General features: G+C 37.4%; 1 pseudogene; it reads left to right on the plus strand.

The window, feature by feature from the left end:
* Window positions 1-223: 223 nt before the first annotated feature.
* The window catches only part of LOC138338707 (uncharacterized), a 57,023-nt pseudogene continuing 40,665 nt past the window's right edge, over window positions 224-16,581 (plus strand).

Genomic DNA, 16,581 nt, shown 5'->3' on the forward strand with positions numbered 1-16,581 from the left:
GACATACCTTTACAGGCTATTCATCTAGGACGACCCGTATGGGCAGGTACTCTATCTCTCACTTGTAGCGAGCATAGTAAAATTCTATGGTCAGTATATCTCCTTTGACTCAGATTATGTGCATCCTCATGTATCACCCTCAATGACAGGTACATCTAGTGCTACTCCAGAATGATTTGATCCCTTTTTAGTTCCTGGCTAGAAGGACTGACCTGGTAGATTCATGATTGAGCCGAATGGATCATCGTAAGTTTATTTTGTTATCTATTTGTTAGTTTATTTTATTTATTGTCCTATACTCAATATATTATTCATGAACTAACATATTTATAGCGTGTTTTGAAGGTTACATACAAAAAAGGGTGTTACCTGGGCTTTAAAAGACTCTGTTAGAAGACTTTAAACACAAGTTAATCACTCTTGGGGAGAGATCCCAAATTAGTATATGTGAGGCGATGTTTAATAACTTTAAGGTATATCTTTTTAGTTAAGTTTAGTATACTTTACTTTTTTACCATCGATCTCATTCACGTTACTCAATTTTTTATTTAGACTATGTGTACTTGGAAGTCGAGGTACAATCAGGTCATTAAGAGCACATTTGAGAGGAAGGCATCCTCCATACTGTGTACTTGGCTAAAGAAAGTTCAGGATAGTGTTGAACGTCCGGATTTGATGTTGCCGCACGTTTTTGATGAACTGGGTCCGTATTGGAACACATACAAATTTAAGGCAATATCAGACCAAGCAAAAATGTCTAGATGTAGTCTTAAGGGTGGCTCGCTGCAAACTAGAGGTGCAAAGTCTGCTGAAATAATTACAAGAGAGATAGTAAGTTCTAATGCAAACTTTTAAATAAATAATTAGTTTATTTATAACAATTTGAATTTCAGACTAAAAAGCGGAAAATAATAAGTTCGACGAGTAAGAGAATGTGTTTAACCGATTCAAAGCATGATAAGAGACAGTAACGGTATAACGAATAGGGTAAATCATTTAACTATAAATCACTGATAGTGTAACACCCAATATAAAAAAGAGACCAAAAACAAGCTTTTCAGAAAAAAATATGTAGGTGCAACCAACGGTGGCATCGACTGACCATATCCTGACCCACGGTCCATCTTGCATATCTATCAATGGGGTCAGAAACTCCCAAAAATCTCAGCCCAGGAAAATAGGTTAAGTCTTGATCGATCGACATACCTATGGTCTGTAGGTCGGACTACGGTCCGTATTCCGTGACCGTCGATCGACACCCCATTCATCCACTGTTTGACAAGATCCACGGATGAACAGCACGGTCCGTAGGTGGAACCACGGCCCGTAGGTCTGATCGTAGGTGGGAACTAGCAGCCAGTTAGGGGAGAAATGCAGTAGGGTCACTTCAAATGATTATAAATCTTAGGACAAAATGTGTTGGGTGTACCATGACACATCATCAGATAGATAATTGAATTAGCTTTCCATAGCCACCAACCTTGCTAAAATCAGACCTTCGATCAAAAAGTTTTGCATTGAAAGAGGGTCGATTTATTTTTATCGCACACCACTCTAGGCAGTCTTACAAACGTCTGTAACACTCAGCCTACTTACACCCACGAAATTGACTAAGTATAGAAATACTTAAACAGAAAAGTCAAACAGCAAGCAGAATTTACAGGAACCTGTGCCAACCTTTATTAATCTGTAATTAATACAAAGGAAGGCTTCACGAATTAGTCTAAGGCTAAAAACACTCTGTCTAAGCCTTAGACAAATTTCCACCTTTAAACAAAAATTCTGCACAATGACAGTTACATGCGGCAGTTAGAAATGACACCTGTCCGACACTTGTCATCACAGGGTTCAAAACTAACATTCTAACATCTATATTTCTAACAGATAGAATCTAATTCAAATTACATTTTTATCTACACGAAATACAAATATTCTAACACTTCGAATATTTCAGGCTTCATTCCAACACTTAGAATATTCCTGCCAGCTTCCAACACTTAGAATATTTTAGCTGTCTTCCAACACTTAGTTTTAGTTCACCAATTCGGGTGAACTGCCTTTGTTCTTGAGCCTCTTGAATAGGCCCAACCTACGGACCAACCTACGGACCATCCATAGAACGACATACTGTCAGTCCTGGTTGATTTTTGGACCGAGAAAAACATACCCAGGGGAATTTTTGTCTTTTTCCACTTCGTTTAAACCTTAAGATACGTTGTTTTGATCCCAAATCATGGATTTTAGTTATGTCTGTTTTAGTAAAGGCCTGTTGAACAGTCCCTACCTACGGACAAAACGATAGACCATCGATAGAACGACGGACCGTCAGTCCTAGTTGATTTTTGGATCGACAAAAACTTACCCAGAGGTATTTTTGTCTTTTTCCACTTCATTTAAACCATAAGATACGTTGTTTTGACCCAAAATAATTGATTTTAGTCCGTTCAAGCCTAGAAACATAACTAATATTTACCTAAGTCAAATCATAAATCAAACGTTAGAAAATTAGAAGCAAAAAAGGAGAAAAAGCTCAAGAACCCTAGTTCAAGAATGCAACAAGTTTCCAGCAATTCAAGCCCCAAAACCTAAGTATTTGTTCGTGAATTTCATCACCAGGTATCTGGGATCTTACTAGTGGGTTCCTTTAAACCATTGGGTCCCTAGTTTCAGTCAGTTCTTGATTCTCTTATTATGATTAAACCTAGGGTTTCTAAAACTTCAACAGAACTTCATGAAATTTTAAGTTATATGTTCAAAATCAAATTATCATGTTATTATTTAGTTTATCGCATGAATTTCAGAAACCTAGCTATGTATTTCTTTTGTTCTTGAATTACACATGCTAGGTTAGATATTTCAGTTACTTCAGATAAACATGCCTTAGTTATAAATGCATAATAACTAGATTAATTGTTGCATTCTCAGTTTGCATGTTTAGTTTTGAGCTATCCAGTATTTACAGAAACTTAGTCATAATAATTTATTTACGTAATTCATTGGGAGTAGTATAATACTGAGTTGGACTAGGGTTCAGCGTACCATTAGTCCCAGATCTACTAGCCAAATAGGTTGTGAGTCCCCTTTGTGGGTAATCAGTTTAGTGATCACGCCAACATGTCTTTATACCTATGGAAGGGTATATTGGGTCCTCTCGATGAGACGTATACATCGGACTCCACATTTAGATCAAGTAGTTTTATTGTCGGTTATTAATAGCTCTCATAGTTAAGTTAGACTCTGTTACATTAACCATTTATCAATATATTCAATATTCAATTTTAGCTTGTTATAAATTTGTCGTTACATCCAGTTATCTCAGATTTTAGTATATCATGTACAAATTATTATACTTACTTTAGTGCTTGATCAGTTATGGTATATTTTCAGATTTACTCTATCCTACATGCTCACTACCTCCAAGTATATGAATCATACGTGCGCTACATATTCTCGTGATGTAGGTTCAGGATCTCAGCTTGCTGGTCACGTATAGATCAATTTCTGATCTCCAGTTTAGTAAATTCTGTGGTGAGTCCTCATTTTTCGAGGACAACAGTCATGAGTTTTATTTAAGTCTTTTAGTCATTTAGTTTCACTTTTGCTAGATTTAGTAAGGGCTTCTCCCAGTATTTCTAGTCCAGTTTAGAGGGTTATTTCAGACATAGTTAGTTTCAGCTTAGAGTTGAGTTGATATTTTCTTTGTATTAAACTCATCATTTTTCATCCATCTCAGATTTAGCATATGGATATTCCCCATATTTTCATTTTAAGTATGATTTAGCTTCCACAACAGTTTATTATTCTTTAGTACGCTCATGATCGTGCCAGCAGGGTTAGCTTGGGATCACTTTTGGTCGTAGGTTCCATGTCCGCGTCTTAGAGGTAGCTCGAGGCGTGAGCACTAGGTTTAAGAGTCTTAGGATGTTTGAAAATCCGCACTAAGTAGAGTCCTTTTCATGGGTGTGAAGTGCACCACATGTAATAAGAGGGAGGCTATGAAGTGTTTTAGGAAAACTTCACTTTGTTGTCACTCTAATCGTGCGTAAGGTATGATCAAATCTCATTCTAAAGAGACGTTCTACATTTTAGATCATGCCTCTTTGTAGAGCTAACGCTAGGAATGCAAATTTCAGGAGTGCAAACACAGCTCATCCAATCCCAGATCAAGAAGTCTCCAATGCTGAGTTTAGAAATGCCATAATGATTTTGGATCAGAGTATGACCCATCAGAACAATTGGGTTCAGGCTCCTCCGAATGAAATTGCTGGATAAGAACAAGCAAGGGTCCGTCACTTTGGTAGGATGAACAGACTTTATGCTCTTCAGGCTCGCTGTTATCAGGAAGGTTCTCCTGATGTAGTCACTGGTACGCTACAAGTATTTGACCTTGATGTTTAGATCCAGGGGATACTCTTTCTTTTGTAACTCCTTGCACAACAGTCTAATTAAGTGTCAATCCAGAAACTCTCTCAGAATCTTTCTTAGTATCTACTTCAGTTGGTGACCCATTTATATCTAGACGGCTATACATATATTGCCCTATCACTGTCTCTCAGAAAGTCATCTCGACAGATCTAGTAGAGTTAGAAATGGTAGACTTCGATGTCATTATAGGCATAGATTGGTTACATTCATGTTATACCTCAATCGATTGTAAAAGTAGGATTGTTCTTTATTTGTTTCCAAATGAACCAATCTTAGAAAAGAAAAGTAGTAGCTTAGAGCCTATGGGTTGATTTATTTATTACCTTAAGGCCAGCATGATGATCTCTAAGGGTTATCTCTATCATCTAGCTCGGTTAAGGATTCTACCTTTGAAACCCCAACTCTTGAGTTAGTTTAGTAGTCAGTGAATTTCCAGAAGTTTTCCCGTAGATCTTTCAAAAGTTCCTCTTGAAAAGGAAATCAACTTTGGAATTGATAAAATTCTAGATACCTAGCCTATTCCTATTCCACCTTACAGAATGGCTCTAGTAGAGCTTAAAGAATTGAAAGAAATGTTGAAAGACCTTCTAGATAAGGGTTTCATCAAACCTAACATTTCACGATGGGTTTCACCAGTGTTGTTCGTAAATAAGAAAGATGGTTCTCTCAGAATCTGCATTGACTATAGGCAGTTGAACAATAGTACAATCAAGAAAAAGTATCCCATTCCTAGGACTGATGACTTGTTTGACCAACTTTAGGGTGCTAGTCATTATTCAAAGATAGGCCTAAGATCGAGTTATCATCATCTCAGAGTCAGAGATAGGACATTCTAAAAACATCCTTCAGAACTCGGTAAAATCATTATGAATTTGTAGTTATGTCGTTTGGACTAACCATTGCTCCTGCAGCTTTCATGGATTTGATGCACAGTGTGTTCAAGCAGTACTTGGACTTGTTTATTATCGTCTTCATTGATGATATCCTCATTTATTCTAGGAATGAGAAAAAATATTTGAGTCATTTGAGAATTGTTCTACAGACTCTCAAGGATAGCTAGATATTCTCTAAGTTTAGCAAATGTGAGTTTTGGTTGCAATCTGTTGCTTTCCTTAGTCACATTACGTCTAGAGAAGGGATTCGAGTGGATTAACAAAAGATAGAAACAGTGAAACAATGGCCTAGACCTACCTCTACTATAGACATCAGAAGTTTCTTAGGTCTAGAGGGTTATTTTAGAAGGTTCATGGAAGGATTTTCATCCATAGCCTAACCATTGACTAGGTTGACGGAGAAGATGGTCAAGTTTCATTGATCAGATGATTGTGAGAATAATTTTGTGAAGTTGAAAACTAGATTGACTACCGCTCCTGTTTTTACTCTACCAGAGGGTTCAGATGGTTATGTGATCTATTGTGACAGAGTTGGCCTTTCGTTTTGTGTTAATGTAGTGAAATAAGGATATAACTTATTCTTCTACTTAGATTAAGGTGCAAGATAAGAACTATCCAACTCATAACCTCGACTTTCATCAATGGTGTTTGAACTCAAGATATGGAGACACTACTTGTATGGTGTTCATGTAGATTTGTTTGCTGACCATAAGAGACTTCAGTATGTTTTCAACAAATAAGAGTTAAATCTTCTTCAGAGGAGACTGCTTGAATTCCTTAAGGATTATGATATGAGTGTGCATTATCATCCTTGTAAGGCGAATGTAGTTGCAAACACTCTTAATAGACTATCTATGGGTAGTGTAGCCCATGTTGAGGAAGAAAGAAAAGAGCAAGTGAATGATGTTCACTAGTTTGCTTGCTTTGGAGTTTGCTTTATGAGAATATCAGACAATGGTGTAATAGTTCAGAATGGGGCAGAAACTTCTTTGGTAGTGTAGGTTAAGGAAAAGCAAGGTAGTGATCCAATCTTGCTTGAACTAAATGGTGCAGTCCACAATCAGAGAGTGGAGGTTTTCTCCCAAAGGGGAAATGGTGTACTTCGCTACCAGGATAGATTGTGTGTTCCTGATCTGGGCAAGTTGAGATAGCATATTCTTGCAGAAGCCCATAACTCTGGATATTATATTCACCCAGGTGCTTCTAATATGTAACGTGATCTGCGGGAAGTCTATTGGTGGAATGCAATGAAGAGGGATATAGCAGATTTTGTAAGTAAGTGCCCCAATTGTCAGCAAGTCAAGGTAGACATCAGAAACCAGGGGGTATGACTCAAGAGATCGACATTCCTACTTGAAAGTGGGAATTAATCAATATGGATTTCATCAAAGGGTTACCACATACTCGTAGACAGCATGACTCCATTTGGGTGATAGTTGATCCGATGATTAAGTCTTCTTGCTTTTTTGGCGGTCATGACAACAGATTCGGCAGAGGGATATGCAAAGCTTTACATTAATGAAATTGTGAGGTTTCATGGGGTTCCTTTGTCTATCATCTCAGATAGAGGTCCTTAGTTTACCTCTTTTTTCTAGAAGTCGTTTCAGAAGGGTCTTGGTACTCAAGTTAACCTTAGCACATAATTTTATCTGCATACGGATGAACATGCAGCGCGTACTATTAAGACCCTAGAGGATATGTTGAGAGCTTGTGTGATCGATTTCAAAGGTAGTTGGGATGATCACCTTCCTATGATTGAGTTTGCCTACAATAATAGCTACCATTCTAGCATTCAAATGACCCCTTTTGAGGCTTTGTATGGGCTTAGATGTAGATCTCCTATTGGTTGGTTCGAAGTAGGTGAAGCAAAATTGATATGACCAGATTCACTCCTTCATGTTATGGAGAAAGTTCAAATCATTAGAGATAGACTTAAAAAGACCCAAATTCGTCAAAAATCTTATGCAAATGTAAGGAGAAGGGAACTAGAGTTCCAAGTTGATGATTGGGTTTTTCTGAAAGTGTCACCTATGAAAGGGGTGATGAGATTTGGCAAGAAAGGAAAACTCAGTCCTAGATATGGAGTCCCTTACAAGATCATGAAGAGGATTGGCAAGGTATCATATGAGTTGGAGTTAACAGCAGACTTAGTAGTGGTGCATCTGGTCTTCCACATCTCACTCTTGAAGATGTGTGTGGGTGACCCAGCCTCTATAGGTCCATTATAGTATGTGGCGGTGAAGTATAGTCTTTCTTATGAGAATGTACCAGTTGAGATTCTTGACCGTCAGGTTAGAAGGTTGAGAAATAAAGAAGTCGCTTCAGTCAAGGTTTTGTGGAGGAGTCAGTCTATAGAGGGAGCTACTTGGGAAGCAAAAGCAGCCATGAAATCCAAGTATCCTCACCTCTTTCCTTCCTATTATACTCCATCTTGAGGTAAAAGTTCTTCTTTAGTTTTCCATTCATTCATGCTTGAATTCTGTCTTAGAATCATCTTTCCTCAGTTTGTACTTATATTTCAGTGTATTTGCATGTTCTCGGAACTCAATTTAGTCAGAAACTCAGTTCTCCATTTTTAGTAGTAGGGTTTTCAACTCTCACCCTGTATTCTAGCTAGTTAAGTCTTCATTCGAGGACAAATGTTCCCAAAGGAGAGATAATGTAACACCCCATATCCAGAACAGACCAAAAACAAGTTTTTCAGAAAAAAAAATCATCAGGTGCAACAAACGGTGGAATCGACGGACCGTAGTCTGACCCATGGTCAGTCCTGCACATCCGTTGATGGGGTCAGAAACTCTCAAAAATCTCAGCCTAGAAAAATTGGTTAAGTCTTAGTCGACGGAAGGACCTACGGTTTGTAGGTCAGACTACGTGTTGACACCTAATTTTGACTCTCCTCTATAGTAATTAACTAGCAATCTTCTTGAGTTTAAAAAATTTAAAATAATTAATTATATATATATAAAATAAGATAATAATAATAAATTTTTAGCTTTAAAAATATTTTGAATAAGTTTTTGACACCTTTATATTGTTTTAGCTAATGTATATGTCTTACGTAAATATTATAATTTTATCAATGTTCAAAAATGAAAAAAAGAATAATAATAATAATAATAGTAACATTTTGTTTTATATAAATATTTAGTTAATTATTTTTAGCTTATATCTTGAATCTTTAGTTTATATTCGGATTAATTATTTTATTTTGTTAACCTTAAGTATCTTGTTAATAAATTATATTAATTCTTCTTATTTTTAAATTTGAATCAAATTTTCCAATTAGATTTATTTATTTGGCTAAATTTTCTTAACTAAAAGACCAATTTTGGACCACTTATTGGCCAATTTCCAATCATCCTGTTTTTCCCCATTTCAAATTTTCGGAACCCTATTAATCCCCATCCTCATCCCTTTCTTTACGCCAAAATAATCCAACCTAATTCAATTCAATTCCAGCCCAACCTTTTCCCCATCAGCCGCCCCAACCCAAATATGTTTTCCCTATAAAAAAATCAAATAGATCAAAACAGTGCAGCACCCACCCTCTCCTACACGTTAGTGGCAGCCTCACAGCGTTCCCTCAGCAGCGATGCGTGAGCAGTAAAACGACCCTAGCGGCACTCGCGACTTCGCGCCAGTCACGTCAACTTAAACGACAAGTTCACGTCGCGTGACGATCGTATCCTTCTTCATTTTGTACAGATTTGCAGATTTCTGTAAATTCCTGCTACCCGTTTTGCTGAGCAAGCTGCACAATTCCTCCTTGCGAGCCAGGATATGGTGACACGTGGCTCAACAAAGACACATGATCAATCCGAGCCCTCCATGTGATTTCTAGCCGTTCCATTTGAGAAAATTATTTTAGGGATATAAATTTAGATTTTTTTTGAACGAAAATCTCTTGGGTCTGAATTTGATTTTGGAGACCTTTTCCCTTTCATTTTGAACCCTAAGTGATCCCTATATATTATCTCTTTGGCTTTTTGAATACGGTGTTTCTTTTTTCTGGAGTGAGGAGGAAAATCTTGAATTGGAAAGTTTTTGATTTTTTTTGGAAGATTTTTTTGGATTTTAATCGGAGATGGTTATAGAATATATATACAAAAGGGGTTTGTCAAGAATCCTAAGGATCATTTAGTGTTGGAAAAGAAAAATCACAAAGAGGCTAGCAAAAAAAAAAATCTCACCTTTATTCAGTCTCGGTCATTTTCTTATTTTGTTTGCTCACCCAAGGCAACAAAGTTGCATTCTAGTGCTGTTAAAGTCTCCTCAACTTGTTATCGGTCAAGTTCGCTTCACCCTGAAAGGTAATATCCCCTCCTCATAATGCCTTCCTCATCTTTTCTTTTATTTAAAACTATATTTTTTTTTGTGTGCAAAGAAGTATGTGTTCCATGGATGTATTTGTTTGAGTTACCAGTGGTTTGATTCTTGCTTGCAACATGAGCTTTTTTGTTTGTTATTTTGAGAGTTTCTTTAGTAAAGATTGATAAATTTTGTTTTAGGAGGTTATTAGCTCGAGACAGGTCGATTGAGTTATATGTCGGTGGTCTTAATTGCTGAAATCAATGTTTTTCTTTATCGCCTTACCGTTTGGGGTTCCTCCATTATTGCTTTGTCTCTAAAATGTGATTAAGTTTTGAGGCTCAGGATCTTTTCCTATGGGAGGTTCCAACGTCACTTGGTTATATTTTCTTTGTTGCTCAGCCTTATGGAAATTGGCCAAGTTCTAGTTGTCAAAATGTCTATTTAGAAGGCCGTGACGCTCCATCTCTTTTACTTATCATTTTTATGTGTTTCTGAGATGCTATTTAGCATTAGTTTATTTATTTCCATCCGGATCGACATATCGTATGCCTACTGCATCTACTATAACATTTTAAAATTGATTTCTGTTTTTTTTAGCTTAGCTTAAACCCCTTTTCACCACTAAGCTTCCTTTTTTTAAAAAATGATACATCGTTATGATTAAGCTTACTCATCATGAATATCGTGTTGTCTTAAGTTGGTGTTGTAGGTTTGGCCTTGTTTCATCATGGAAGATGTGAGTTAGAGTACAAATTTTGTTGGTTTTGTCTTATGAGACTAATAATTTATTTATATTTTATGTGTTAAGTATGTGTCCACCATGATTTTATTTCGTCCCCTTTACCTTGATGGAATTTGTAGAACGACATGTTCACTGGTGTTCTAGCTAAATGAAAATTTGTCCAAAATGCATCTTTGTCATAAGTATTGTTTGCCACTTTGCCTCTTATCTCTTAATAACTCTAGGCTTCCTCTCCTAGGTATTATAGTTCTTGTAGACAAATAAAAAGTATACATGAAAAGTACTTCATGATTGTCAGAATTTTGGGACAGCATATATTTATCATTTTCCTTTGTTCTCTCAAGTTCATAAGATGATACACCCCTCTAAATTCTTTTTTTATTTTGTTATGATTTACTCTCTTGTTTACATCTGTTGTTAAACGGGCTTATAAAGAGTTTGTTCAATCCTCGTTTTGTCTGTTAATCATGTAATCTCTTTAGTTCTAAAATAATCTCGCCAGCAGTTAGTCAATTTGTTTAACTTCCAATGATAGGTTTACTTGTTGGAAATTTGTTTAAGTGATATCTAAGTACTAATTCTTATCTTTATTTTATTTTGTTCTCGCATGTGAAATCCACTCGAGCGCATCATAAACTCCCACCTCCTTTGAATCTCGCGAGAGTCATTAAGACTCAATTCCTCTTATTCGAGTAAAGCAACCCAAATCGATGGATAGGTCCCAAATTGAAAGAAATCGAGGTAGCGAAAGTCGAATAATTTAGGCCACAAGAGCCTAAAATTTATTTTTGCCGATTTTGTATTTTGTTGTTTTTGGGGCCTAAGCCATTGTTATATTTCCTTTTGTATTTGTTTTTTTAAATTTAGTTTAGGACAGGTGGAAATGGGCCAAAAAATTAAAACAGGTGGGTCCAAATTCCAGTCAAGACGGACAATACTCGGGTTGGAACTAATCTCTCTCCCTCTCTCTCTCTCTCTCTCTCATCGTATATTTGTTTATATTTATGTGCTATTAGTTCTAAATTTAGAATAATCCAATCCCCGTAGAACGTCGTAATATTTTGGCAACTTAAGATTGAATCAAGTTAAAAAAAATTAAGATAACAAATTTTTCAGTTAGGTATTTCACTTAGATAAAGTGCTAAATCCATTTCAAACAACTTATAATAAATATTCAAATTCAAAAATTTAAGTTAGACATAAAGTTTTAGCCAAATATTTTAGTTGCCAGAAAACCGCAAGTAGACAGATATTTTAGGTGCTTAACACCTTCCTAGAATATAAATGTGAATCCCCGATCCATTTACATGTTTTGACTAGATTTTTCTGTTAAGTCTTTTGAAAACTAAACAAAGGTTTTCTTAATTTTCTCAAAATTTAGTGGCGACTCTAAAAAGTTGAAAACTCTTACAAAAAATATTTTTTCAATAAAATAGAAATGGCAACTCTGCTGGAGATATTAGAGGATTCTAACCTTAATACTAACGTGTTTGGCTATGTGATTTAACTGTTTATCTGTTTATCGCTTTATTGAATTGTTGCATTCATGGCATATCATAACTACGTCAAACGACGATTATTTCATTTCCACTAAAAGGACGTTATGCGGGTTCGCAGTCATTCATTAAGTAAAAAATTTCTCGGGGAACCCTGACGAGTGTAGTTGGCTACTGTATAGTCAACGATCATTAACTGTGCCAGCCCAAGTAGTCCTCTTGGGTTACCCTTTCCACTCTAAATACAAACCACTCCTAGTTAATCTAAGATAGAGCGAAATCCAATCCTAAAAAAATAGCGCATTGGAATAAGACGACCCAACATCCAAGCAGTGTTGAGGCCATTAAAAGGACCGCTTTGAGTCAAAATAGCACATTGGAATAAGACGATCATGTTTGTGTGTTAAATCTAAAGGATGAGTTGCATGTTTATCTGTTTGTTGTATCGTGGGGGGTGGAAATTAACTAGTTGTATGTCTTTTTAGATGTCGAGTCAGTTCCTCCATTTCAACATGGTCACCAAGACACCAGACATCCTCCGCATATAATGGGATAACCTAAAATATTGTCAAAAGAGAGAAATCTCGATTTACCTGGGTCACTTACCTTCAATAATGGACTTCAAGGTTTGGATCATGTTTATCGAGGTTATCACCTCGTTCTGGGATGATAAGAAGATGGGTTTTTGATTTGGAAATGTCAAAATAACACTAACACTAGATGAAATTAAGGATTGTTTGGACTCTATCGGGACATGTGGCAACAGGAGAAAATGTCACGATAATCACATCCTTATGCCAGATAGGTCAACTAGTGGATAACTAAGAGATATGTTGTCACTGGTAAGGGCTAACGAGTTAGATTCTCAAAGTATACCACTAATGAGATTTTTCTAAAGATGGGGGCACGGTAGCTACTTCGCACAATTTCTAAATGAATTTCAATCACAGTACTTGGAGACAAACTCAAGTCATTGCGTTCTCTGCCTGCTTTTTAGGAACAATGGTATTCCCTGAAGATGAATGAAAGGAGATCAACACCAGGGTCATGATGGTAGTAGACACCATCTTCAGAGGAATTTGTAAGAAACAAGAAGAAAAGAAATATTGTAGTTTGGGCCAGGTCATTTTGGCTGACATTTATCTATCTTTGAGTTGGTGTAAGAACGGGTTCCCGTTTTTCCAAGGTTGCAACATTCTACCTAAATGGTGGATGATTGAGCATCTCTGTAAAAGGGATGGTACCCAATCACAAGAGGTGGACAAGCCAAGCCAGACGAGTCCCCTCGATAATTATGAATTATACCTAAGCATCCGCAGATTCCCAATTCATACCACCAGGGGTGCGTGGGCAAGGGTATTTTATGATTTGAGAGAAGGAGATATGCATTGGATGTTACCTAACTTTGAGTCCGAGAGGATAGAAGCAAAGGGGGGCCAAACTTCCATTTTCAGTCCTTCATGGCATAAGAGGATTGCGGCCCTACAAACCAGCTAGGGTGATGCAACAATTTGGTAGAACACAAATCACACCCATCCAAGGGGATGCTAGCTCTTTTGTTGTCAGCTACAGCAGGAGCGGCAAAATACCTTTGGCCAATATCATCCTCCAGGGGTGAGTTAGTCGTGTCAACATTAAATGGAGTATGGCTGAAAATAGATACGAAGCTAGGTATGTTGACGAATACAAGAAATGGTTGCAGAATGATCTTTCTGGTGTAGTGAACCCAACACCATGTGCAGGTTGAGAAATTGAAGACATACAGACAAGGCTTCAGATCCATGCTTACCATTTCAGCAAGAATGGGACCGAAGGGAGCAAGAATTTCAGCGAAAGGAGCAAGAGTGCGAGTCCAAATAATTAGAAAGTCAGAGAGTTTTAGCTGTGACATCACAAGAGTCATCCGATACAAGGGATTATCTGATGCATTTGGATGCGACCTTGGATGATGAGCACTCTACAAGTCGTACCATCATCTTCCAAAGATCTGTCCGCTGAGCGGTACGCGTTCACAAGCAAGTTCATCATTCGTGAAGAAGTAGAGAAATCCAGAAGAGGAGCCGAGCCATCAACCTTTTAAATCCCCTACGTGGGATTGGTTTCTATCTGTATTCATATTATATCGCCCTCCCTGAAATGTACCTCGTTTGATTGAAATTATGTAACGAATGCTATGATTTTTAGTGAAGTTTATTTTTGGGGATACAAAAATTTATTTAAATGATGCAATGCATCCTTGAGATCTCTAGGCCTACCCTTGGTACAAAGGGTCACATGCATGATTAGGAAGTGATATATGTGTTCTTAACTGTTTATGTGTTATGTTGCTACGAAAGATTATATTGGAAACACACTCTTTTTTAGAAATATCCAAAATATACAGAAGTCACTATCACAAATGACTGACCAAAATTTTTTGAGTCTTAAGTTTCTCACTCCAAATTCAAATCTCAGCTCCAAATCCTAAATATTACTCTACTGTCTCAGGAAAGGCAAAATCGCCGCTATGATCAACGGAAAGGGTATTTAAGCTGAACCAAGTGAAGAAGAGAGGATAGATATGCAGAAGCAGAACGGAAAGTGTTTGTATGAATTATTTTTTCCTCCTGAGAGACCCGTAGAGGAAATCAATGAATAAATTTACGAGGAAAAAAGTTATGAGGAGTTACTTGTCTGCCCACCTTCTTTTAAGGGACGTTTGGCAAATGGAGATAGCAAAATTTCTCTCGAGGCATATCTGCACGAAGGCCAGAAGAAGATAGAGGTCATTTCGTGCGCTCTCATTTTCGAACATTATCGGTCTAGAGGCCTTCTAATACCCGTTAAGAAGGCATCCCCCCATGCGGGATTAGGAGATCTCTGCAAGACGTATGAATTTCATTCCAGGGAGAAAGGGCACACAATAGAGGAATGTGTTGGGTTTGAAAACGTAGTCCTCTATTTATTCAGCATGAATATTACTCTGAACACTTGGGGTGACGATGTCATCCTTGCATGTGATGAACCGCGTCTTGACATACCGGTCACAGAGAAGATCGAATTCTATCATTGCTCGTTCACACCTTTCAAGAAAACACTAAGGGAAATCTAGTCGGATTTGGTACAGAATGGCGTCTTTACCCATTAGTACAAGAATGGGGACATGCAATATTATCTTCAACACGAAATCCGAAAGCGTTTTCCCTATTATCATCATGCCACAAACCACAACATTGAAAAGTGTCTCAACTTTTTCCATGACCTCGAATCCCTTATCGGCATGGGAAACATTAAAGTTGAGACCTTTCCGCGTGGCTAGATGAAGATGATGAAGAGAAGAAAATGACTCACATGGAGTCATTAGTTTGTCTTTAAAGATTTGGTTGTTTTTTCCATTTCCTTGTAATTCCAACGAATGGATGAATGAAAATATTTCCCTTTTGCACTCGAACTATGTTGGGCCTGAATTCTCATTGTGAGATACGTAAGCAGACTTTCAAGGCCCGGCCCCCATATTTAAAAAAATTCATTTCCCCCTTTCATATTACAAGGAAATGAGAAGACCAAATCAGCGGACATCGGAGAACAGATGCAGAAGACCATAGAAATGTAATTTAGCCTTTCTGAAATAATGTCAATTTAAAAACAAGCAAACTCCTCACGGGTTGAAGATATTCCTCAAACATAGCATCTTTTGTGTTTATCTGCTCTATGTGTGATATTATGTGTTTGGTATTCTGAATCCAAACTAACGAATCTGCCTTCGAGTTGTTTTCCTCCTCGGGTATTTTCAACTGATCTTGTTGATTAAGCTTGCAGATCATCCTTACTTCACCATATCGAAAGGGCCTGCACATTATTTCCTTATACAAAGCTGAGACAAAGGAAAGACAACAATGGGAAATAACAATGAAGAAGTGAGCCTCACCGACATTGTGGTGGGTAAACCCACTATAGCGGACTAGAATGAATTGATTTTGCAACTGATGCAGCAAATTGAAAACGGAGAATGGAAATGCAAAGGAGACATGATCTTCCTCCGCCAAATTTTGCTGCTACCGTTGCTGAGGGGAGACCTCCTATCAATTTCTTTTCCTCAAATATGGATCCGACTTAGAATCAGCCATCTATTCTTGCTCAGAATTCGTTCATTATAGACCTGACTACCCAAAACCACCAATATGCTTCCATCCTACCAAATTCCACCTCCTTTTCAAAACAACAACCCCAAATAACCTCTCATCCTCAAAATACCCAACCTAAATCCACTCCACCACTGCAAAACCAAAGTCAAAATCCAAATCAGAACACTTTTAATCCCTAAACATCCCACCACCACTTGAATCATAATACCAACCCTCATACTTACCCCCAAAATTACAAAGATGCCCAAAACACCCAAAGTCCTTCCGTAGCACCACCCTTACCCAAAAGGACCACTTTTAAGATTACCATCCCTACTGAGCACGATGTGCACAGTTCTGAGTTGGACCATTACAAGGAACAAGAAATAGAAAGGAGGGCGAAGGAAGAAGCAAAGGTAGTCATAAAAGAAGAGATCAAGAAGTCCATGAAAGATCTCTAGTGCGTCCCTTTACATCGCCGATCTTAGTTATGAAGATCTGTGTATTCACCCAATTTTGGAACTTCTAGATGGGTTCAAGATCCCAAAATTTGATACTTTAGGAGGAGTGGGGAATTCTATGGCTCATATGAGATCCTAGTTTGACCA

The sequence above is a fragment of the Solanum lycopersicum genome, chromosome 10 (genome assembly GCF_036512215.1).
Source record: "Solanum lycopersicum chromosome 10, SLM_r2.1".
NCBI lineage: Eukaryota > Viridiplantae > Streptophyta > Magnoliopsida > Solanales > Solanaceae > Solanum > Solanum lycopersicum.